Source organism: Bolinopsis microptera, chromosome 5 (assembly GCF_026151205.1).
Source record: "Bolinopsis microptera isolate Bmic1 chromosome 5, MBARI_Bmic_1.0, whole genome shotgun sequence".
In the NCBI taxonomy this organism is placed as follows: domain Eukaryota; kingdom Metazoa; phylum Ctenophora; class Tentaculata; order Lobata; family Bolinopsidae; genus Bolinopsis; species Bolinopsis microptera.
In genome coordinates, this window is record NC_087076.1 from 5896705 (window position 1) to 5906815 (window position 10111).

Consider the following 10111-nt stretch of genomic DNA (forward strand, 5'->3'; position numbering starts at 1 on the left):
TTGTTCAGAGGGTCTTTGTTATGGTTGCCGGGCAACATGTTGTTCTGGTTGCCTGGTCACAGGTTCCTCTTCGTCACAGACCATGTGCAATGTGCATGGCCTCCACAGACTGAGTACTGGCGCTCCGTTCTCTCACACACTGCTGCTTATCAGAGGGGCGGGCTGGTTGGGAAAGTACTGGTGACCATCTTTCGAGGGAGAGAGTGGCATGGTGGGTCATGTGGTTCAGGCTCACCATATCAACGGGGCCCTCCTCTTCTCCCTCTCGTAGTCTCGTTCCTTGTTCCGCATCATAACTACTACAGTCACGTCTCCACCCTAGTGAGATATAGTGTTAATTGAGGAATAATATTTCTTTCTGAACTTCATAATGTGGTGAAATCAGCAAGTAACATCAAACAGGCAATTTTTGGTGAACATGATGAGTAAGGTACATGGAAAATGGTAACTTTTGGTGAACATGGCGAGTAAAGTACATTAAAATTGGGAAATTTTGTTAGATATGGCGAATGAGATACCTCAAAACTGGTAACTTCTGGTGAAATTAGCGAGTAAGCTACACTAAAACTGGTAACCAAATAGGTAACTTTGGGGTGAAAATGACAAGTAAAGTACACCAAAACTGGTAACTTTTAGTGACCATGGCATGGTGCGAGCTAGGTACATAAAAACTGGTTACTTTTAGTGAACATGGCGAGTAGAACGGGGACCCTAATGATCCAAATACTTATCGACCAATATCCATATTCCATACTCCCCTTACTTGGGAAATGTATAGAATACTTTGTTAACCAACAGCTTACCGAGAACATTGAAACAAATAAACTGCTCACCAACCAGTTATGGAAGTGACAATGACTTGGTGAATGTTGTCCAGAAATACGAAGGTCACTTGAGACGAACTCGTAGTTTTAGTGAAAGTGAGAGTCAGCAAGCCACAAACTCCACCACAGCACCGAAAGGAAAAAACTGTTTCAGTTTGTGAAGAAAACGGGATCTACGCTTAGATCTCGCCTCGTTACATCTAAACAGCTTGCCTTAGGTGCTAAACATGGTAAAACTGAACCCTGTCACAGAAGAAACTGCAAGTGTTGTAAAATGATCATGAGTAAGGACTCCATCACATCAAATGGCAAAAAGATCAAATCAGCCCCTGGTTGTTGCAAGAATATTAGTATAGAAGGACAGCGACTAGTGAAAAGTGAACATGAACGATTTTTAGGTGTCATTATTGACTCAAAACTTAGCTGGAGCCAGCACATTAAACAGTTAAAGACTAAAATATCCAGAAATGCAGGCGTAATGATGAAACTTAAAAGTTCCATTCCGAATAAAGCTAAAAAAATGCTATACAATAGTTTAATTCAATCTCACCTGTATTACTGCGCTACTGTTTGGGGTACTAAATCTTTAAATTCCATTCAGTCTTTATTCTCTGCTCAAAAGAAAGCTATTCGCGCCACTGATTCAGAATATCATAACTATTTTTACGACCAAGAAAAACGTAAACTACCATCTCACACAAAATCCATCTTCAACAAAATAGGAATTTTGGCTCTTCCTAATCTCATTGCTAAAAGCTGTCTAACTTTGATGCACAAGGTTTATATGGGAGTAGCACCATCGAGTATCTGTAGTATATTTGAAAAATCACCGCTTAGACAAACGGAAAGGAGAAATCCAAAGTATTTTGAAATTAAGTTCAACAGATTACGGATCACCGATTATAGCATCTCTAACGTAGGACCACGATTATATAACAACACGATAAACGAAATAAACAAAATCCTTCCCTTCAACGTACCTAAGTTACAAGATAAGTTTATTAATTCATACAAGGACAACATTGTACGTTACTTACTGGACAAACAAAAACTTGACCTAGAAAACCTTTCGTGGACGGACAAGAACTTTGTCCTTTACAACTTTTAAACAAAATATTAGCAAAATATAACAGCTGTAAGAATCCTAAACGTTAGTGCACTGTGCAGTCAAATAAATGAACTGCGATAATGCATTTGACAGTCAGTCACTGCAATTTATTCTGCAACTTATTTTTCAATTTTCACTGCCACACTTAGGCTTATCTTGCCTACACATTTAAAAAAAAAACGAAATTCCTTGCGCACCGCGTACTAAAATTACTTGGATTTCTACCGCTTTGATAAATGACTACATGAAGATGGGGAGTTAATATTGTTGATTTATATAATATAGATTATTTATTCTTTAGTGTAGATTAACTTTATTTTTATATATTTTACCAAGTGTGAAGGATCAACCATACGTTATTGATATTTTTGAAATATTTAATGATACATTGATATAATAATAAATTATTGTAATATTTTTATTGAGGCACATGCCACCCCATCGCGGGTTTACTACTACCTATAACATCATCTATCTTGTACAGTGTTCGATTTGTAAGAAAAACTATGTGGGTAGGACTATTGATAGCTTGCATAAAAGGATGGACGGACACTGGTCCAAATTTTATGAAATCATTGATGGTAGAGCATTTGATATTACTAGTGATGAGTATAGCCTAGGAGTTCACTTGATTGACTACGGTTTAGGAGTACATTATACATACAGATTTTAATGAAACTTTTATAACTTTTATTTTAGAGAATTGCAGTCCCAGTACACTTGAAGTAAAAGAAAATAACTACATACATTTGCTTAATTCTCTTAGACCTTTTGGCCTTAATACTGTCAATCCCTTTGGATTACCTATATTCCATAAACCTTAATATGATCTTTTTACCTTTTTCGGATTCTTAATTTTGTAACGGCTCGAGTTTCACTAACCTTTTAACATTTTTTAGGTTCAATGTCACTGGAGATGACTACAATCGAAATATATTTGGCAAGAATCTGAATGTTTTCAGTGTTGAAAGTTTAGTTTCTTAAATCCTGGAGTAGTCATTCGTGTCCCTGATATTTGGGTTAATTCTAACTCTCCTGCTCACCAACCATCAGTTTGGATTTAGGAATAATCAAGGATCTGAGAATATTCTTCCGCCCCGAGGTTCGAGACCTGGAACGGCCCTAAGGAACAAATTTGGCTTGGGTAGACTTTCTGAATACGAGGCTTTCTGAATATGAGGCAGTTTTGCGCAATTGACCACGCCTTTTTTGGCACTTTCGCGATATATAAACCCACATATCTCAATTTCTGATTGGAGAAAGGAGATCAATGCAAAATGGGTATGAAAATGACCAGAATCATCACATTTAGGGGGTAGAACCTGGTTTCAAAGTCCTCACGCTTAAGGTTGATGAGTTATGTGACCACGCCCTTCTACGCGTACGCTCTCGCGAGTAACAATTGTCACACTTATTTCATGATATGATCTCAGCTTCTGATGGGAGTAAAGTATGTCCATTTACTACATGTAACAATAGATTAGCAGAACAGTCTACTGCTTGTTTATTTGCAGATGACAGTGCACTATATTTTGATAATATCACTTGAGGCTCGTCTGACAATGTAGTAGAAGTAGTATAAAGATTTTATATGAATGGCTTAGAATTAACAAGCTGAGATTAAATGTTTCAAAATCCTCATTCATAGTATTCGACAAATGTCCTAATCTTGATAGACTGTCGATCCCTCTTGATTTGGAACATGGCAGTCTTCACATAAATCCCAGAAATACCTAGGTCTGGTAATAGACAACCTGTTAAACTTTCAGGACCATATAATATTGATTATGTAAGATCATGTTACTAGGAGAATAGGAGCATTATTATAATCTAGGTTTTAAAAAACTACATACTTCCACTGAAATATAGAAAAATGTTTGTAAACGCTCTTATGCTTCCTCAATTTGATTACATGGATATTATAGCTGATTTTACATTTTGAATGCTTTCGACTAGTTTCTAGTACAATTGCCCACAATTTAATACTCTGTACTTAGATTACAAACTAACTCACCTAGCAAAAGGGATCGGAGAGAGCGAACAGGACTGTTGTGTTATTATCCCATAACGTCAGAATGTATAGTAGTTCATCTTGAGAAGAAAACATTTCCACTTATACTCTTCATCACATTCTGACAAATATTTATCATTGATATATAGTATAATTACACAGCAGACTTCTATTTTGATTTGAACGGGTCATGTTTCAAGCAAATTAGGAGCCCTTACCACTGCCGTAGATTATAAGTCCATATTTTAGCAACCATATTTTAGGAATGCTGCATTCTGGACGGCATTGTTTTTCAGATCAATTCACCTGGACAAAAATAATAATTGAGTAGTTACCCTGTCTTCACTGCAAAAATTATTCGGTGAATAAAAGATTATTATTCCCATTATTATCACTTATCAAACGAGATAGCTACAACAAATATCATCAAGTGTCTAGACGAAAGGTTTTACCTCTATTCTCTGGTTGCTACTTGCGGGTTGGTTGAACATTTTAAAGTCAGCGAGTGCCAGCGGTAATCGATTACAATTCAACAATGAAAGATACCAGCTTACGTGCATTGCATGACTCAATAACAAGTAACCTTAAACTCAGTTTTAATTCTCAAAACGAAAATATTTACTCCGCAAACGTTTACAAAGTTTGCAATTTGGATAAAGCTTGGATGCGCGGCTTGACTACTTGACTAGAATTACATAACATTTTTAAAAAAATTTCTAATGTAATGTCTTATTTCAATTTTTTTTTCTCCAATCAATGTTAATGACCAAAACTCTATTAAGCATACTATATACTAGTGTAGCGTAAAAATTATACTTATATATTAATCATACCAATACCATAATTATCAACACTGAACGGCATATTTTGTATTTGTCATGAGCAAATAAAATAAACTACCGTCAATCATTAATTACGAACAGTGGATCCATTAAATAAAAAAATTTAATCGTTTATGAAATGACCACTTGTATATTTGAATGACAATTATTGCCAAATTTGGAAAACTAAAGTTTAAATTGATAATGAAATATAATTTGCAATTAGTCGTTGTTGCATTGCGCGCGGCGCGAGTGACCGTCCGTTTGACACACTCGCTGCTAATAATGTATGCGTCTAATTCATCATAAATGGAAGGCGCGCCGGTGTAATTTTTGCGCGCGAATTTACGATTTAAACGAAAAGAAACTGCAGGGATTTACACGCGTTAGAGAGCAGTTAGAGATTTAGGAATTTTGACTCGTTGCTCAGTTTGCTATTTGTCACAATCTGTCAAATATATGAGGATAACTTTTTTTTGAGTTAACTGGTCCTTTATATATATATTATATATTAACCCTTCGGATCGTTGTTTTATCTGAAAATGATTTACACTTGAAAGCTCCCGCTAAGCAAACTGTTTGTATTACTTATATTTGTAAGGGTCTGCCCACACTACGCCTCTATTCCCCGAATTTCTGCCCACACTACGCCATGTGGCGACGGGCCACATGGCGTGGGTCATCATCATGACGTAGGTCAAAATGCACAGTTTACTGGGCCGCGCTCAGCCTGTCATTCCGCCGAATCTCTATGTTTATGAACATAATAGCCTGAGGTCCCCAGGTAAGGCGCAGTGTGTTTAGAGCTCCCGCCAGTTGGCGTGGAAACTCTCGGGTACGGTAATATAGATGCCACATGGCCCGATTAACCTAAACACACTGCGCCACTATAATTGGCGTGGATTTTCCTGTGCATTTTGACCCACGCCATGACCCACGCCATGTTACCTGAGGACCCCAGGCTTTTAATAGAGATTAGGCGGAATGACAGGCTGAGCGCGGCCCAGTAAACGCCATGTGGCCCGTCGCCACATGGCGTAGTGTGGGCAGAAATTCGGGGAATAGAGGCGTAGTGTGGGCAGACCCTAAAGCTGAAAGCTCGGACCGCCTCTAACTGGCCGATCCCTGTTTACTTGTCGTGTAGCAGGGGACCAGATAGAGCTAAACAAGTAAGCGAGGTAGTCAATATAATATTGTACTCCCATCTCTGCATATATAACTACTAACCAAAAGGAAAATAGCCTTTTGTTTTGAAATTGTTTTGAATTTGTTTCAGGGATAGCAGTTGACCAACTAACTAGAACCTGTGAACAAACGTTTGAGGGGGTCCCGACCACCTGCAGCCATGCCAGTGCTCGGGGTGCAGCCATGCCCATATTTGGTCAATTTTTAGTTGTGGACAAATTGTCACTCCCAAAAAGCTGGATCCAAGTCTTTGGCTCTTTGCCAAGGTCCATCCAGTCAGTGTTCTTAGTGAACAGTACGTTCATGGTAGCTTGTAAACTGTCAGCAGATGTTAAAGACCCGCTAATGTGTGATTATCTTGTAACACAAAGAAAGAAGTTGGAGCACATCCCCAGACCAACAACATAACAATGTTTTATTCATGAGCATTTCAAGCAGAGTGTTCCTGCTTTGTTGTGGCAAGTAAACCCAATGCTAACTCCCCATAAACAGAGGATTAAAACAAGGGTCATTATGTCATTAGAAAAGACCGATTACCCTCGGTCAGAGTGTCGAACGTGAGGGAGCTGCACCTTTGGTTTATTTCTAGGACACACTCTTGACTCTACGATCAAGTTGAACAAGGCACAGTAATTTCTTGGCATGTTATTATCGATAGTCAGATAGTCATCAGGCCACCAATTTGTTTCTACTTCCACTGCATTTCTCTTAAGAGTGTCTTGAACGTGAGAGATCAGCCAGTTTTCCTCTGCGCTGTTGGGACAGATCGCTAATAACACTTTTGAATTTACTAATCACATTCCTAACCCTCCTCATTAGTAAGGTCGAAATTATTTTCATCCTTGAATCGGGGTATTTTTGCAATTCTGTTATATCATTCTCTTCGCTATCCTCGCCAATCTTAAATCCGGATATTTCTCAGTCTACTCCACAAAATTTTGTATTCAGATTACATTCTTACATTGGTAAGTCGTATATATTCTGACTGTTATCTAGCACTAATTATCGGATCATCCACACCCGACCCGGTGACTTTGATAGCTACGATCAGGTGACTATGAGATATTAACCGTTTCTCCTCACCATGATGCTGGATTCTGAACCAAATCTGCGATAGACTTAGAGTAGCATAAACTAGTTTGAACGATTTTTTGTTGACCGTTCCATGTTTCCTGGCCTGTGGAAATCTGGGTATAATATTTATTTTTCTTAAGACGTACAATACAATGATATTACTCCATTGCATTTTCAATATCCAGCCGTGAGATTAGTAATTACCCAGCAGTGCAATTAGTGATTGAGATTCATGAGTTTTTCGCTTTATAGTACAATAAGTGCAATTATATTAATATAACAAATGTTACCAATTTTCAGTGTGATTAGGACATTTTAATTAAGCTCGTTTGAAATTTAACTGGCAATAAAAGCCCTCGCACGCTCGACCACTTAATAACATAATATTAACAACAAAGGTTGTTATTGTAATTAATGTTGTATTCACTATTATACAGTTGTCAAATTTTTGTTAGGAAAAAATAAAAACAAAAAACTCGTACCACCCGACCGATTTTTGAACACTCCATTTCGCGACTTTGCTGAATGTACTTGCAACAGTTCACGCTAAACGTCTCGGCGCTTGCTTTTACTAATTCGCTCGCCTTAAAATTATCACGTGACTTTGGTTTTCATGGTTTTGCAGCCGAACAAAACTATTTTTCAAAACCCCTAATCCCAACCCTAACCCTAACAGTAACCATACCCCGAAGCTATCCATATGCCACAACCCTTACCTTAAACATTAGAATTCGTCCCGTGACGAAAACAGTTTTTTGCTCGTAATTCTCCAGGGAAATAATTTTACCCTACGTCATGGTATATAATCTTATAATGTGGGTGACTCGATATATAGTGCTAGACAGCGCTATATAGTGCTAGACAGCGATATATAGTGCTAGACAGCGATATATAGTGCTAGACAGCGATATATAGTGCTAGACAGCGATATATAGTGCTAGACAGCGATATACAGTGCTAGACAGAGATATATAGTGCTAGACAGCGATATATAGTGCTAGACAGCGATATATAATGCTAGACAGCGATATATAGTGCTAGACAGCGATATACAATGCTAGACAGAGATATATAGTGCTAGACAGCGATATATAGTGCTAGACAGCGATATATAGTGCTAGATAGCGATATATAGTGCTAGACAGCGATATACAGTGCTAGATAGCGATATATAGTGCTAGACAGCGATATATAGTGCTAGAGAGCGATATATAGTGCTAGACAGCGATATATAGTGCTAGATAGCGATATATAGTGCTAGATAGCGATATATAGTGCTAGATAGCGATATATAGTGCTAGATAGCGATATATAGTGCTAGATAGCGATATATAGTGCTAGATAGCGATATATAGTGCTAGACAGCGATATATAGCGCTAGATAGCGATATATAGTGCTAGATAGCGATATATAGTGCTAGACAGAGATATATAGTGCTAGACAGCGATATATAGTGCTAGACAGCGATATATAGTGCTAGACAGCGATATATAGTGCTAGACAGCGATATATAGTGCTAGACAGCGATATATAGTGCTAGACAGCGATATATAGTGCTAAATAGCGATATATAGTGCTAAATAGCGATATATAGTGCTAGACAGCGCTAGATGTCGCCCACAAAAAGGCCACAAATTCTGTGTAAATAGCACTAGCTGTCGCCTGGCGACAGTGTTGCGTAACTAGCGTCATTTAGCGCCAGTTAGCGTCATCTAGGATTGCATTTAACGTCATTTCACGGTAGATGATGCTAGATGACGAATTTTAACAATCGCGTCGGTTAAGGTACTTCTCTGTCGTTAGATTAAAGGAACAATGAAAATATTATGTTTAGCCCAAATCTGCCTGTTCTGTACCATACTGCTTGCTACTAAACCTCTCCTCTGTCTCTAGATTAACAGAACAATGACAGTTTGTTTAACCCATATCCGCGTGCTTATTATTCGGTTGTATTTGCTTCCATGTGGAATGCAGTGGATATTTTATCCACAATTTATTTATTGGCATTATTTATTTTGTTTTATCGCTGATAGTGACCAAAATCTAAGTAAGCTTTTAGTTTTTCCAAACTACGATATGAGGATTATTCTGATATCATGTTTGATATGGTGAGAGCTATATCATTATATTATATTTACATTTAGACTTAGAGGGGTGATGAGTTATATATTTCTAGATATTTTAGTATTTTTGTGGGCTCTGGAAGTCAAAAACTGACTATTTTAACCAGCTTTGGATCGTTGTTTTAGCTGAAGACGATGAACACATGTATTTTGTAAGCTCCCGCTAAGCAAACTGTTCGCATCACTTATATTTGTAAAGCTGAAAAGCACGGTGTGTGTGTGTGTGTGTGTGTGTGTGTGTGTGTGTGTGTGTGTGTGTTTGTGTGTGTGTGTGTGTGTGTGTGTGTGTGTGTGTGTGTGTGTGTGTGTGTGTGTGTGTGTGTGTGTGTGTGTGTGTGTGTGTGTGTGTGTGTGTGTGTGTGGTGTGTGTGTGTGTGTGTGTGTGTGTTTTTACACTTAATTAAGTAGCATAAATTGGTTTGTACAGAGTACCGTATCAAAATGGAACAGCGAGGTTTATTGAACAAAATCAATCTTTTGTTGACCGGTCCATGTTTCCTGGCCTGTAGAAATCTGGGTGTTATAATATATTTTTCTTGAGACGCACAATACAATGATACTACTCCATTGCATTTTAAATATCCAGCCGTGAGATTATTATAGTAACCTAATATTAGTGATTCATGAGTTTTTCGCTTTATAGTACGATAAGCAACATAATATAATAAGTCTTACTGGGCCGCGCTCAGCCTTGTCATTCCAATCTCTATTCGTTGTTTATGAACATGATAGCCTGAGGTCTCCAGGTAAAATAAGTCAAACTGTTACAATATAATTGCAGCAGTGAAGCTGTACAATTACAATTTGATAATAGCAATCACTTTCAGTGTGATTAGGACATTATAATCAAGTTCGTTTGAAATTTAACGGGCAATAAAAGCCCTCGCACGCTCGACCACTTAATGATATAATATTAACAATAAAGGTTGTTATTGTAATTAATGTTGTATACACTATACTGATA

The 10111-nt window shown here is 37.8% G+C and overlaps 1 long non-coding RNA gene across 1 annotated transcript; it reads right to left on the reverse strand.

Moving 5' to 3' along the window:
- On the reverse strand, nucleotides 1–4557 carry LOC134815815 (uncharacterized). Its single transcript, XR_010160302.1, has 4 exons — nucleotides 4396–4557; nucleotides 4162–4249; nucleotides 3947–4064; nucleotides 1–318 (listed from the first exon to the last, which is right to left on the reverse strand). It is a non-coding gene; the product is annotated as an uncharacterized LOC134815815 (long non-coding RNA).
- Nucleotides 4558–10111: the final 5554 nt, after the last annotated feature.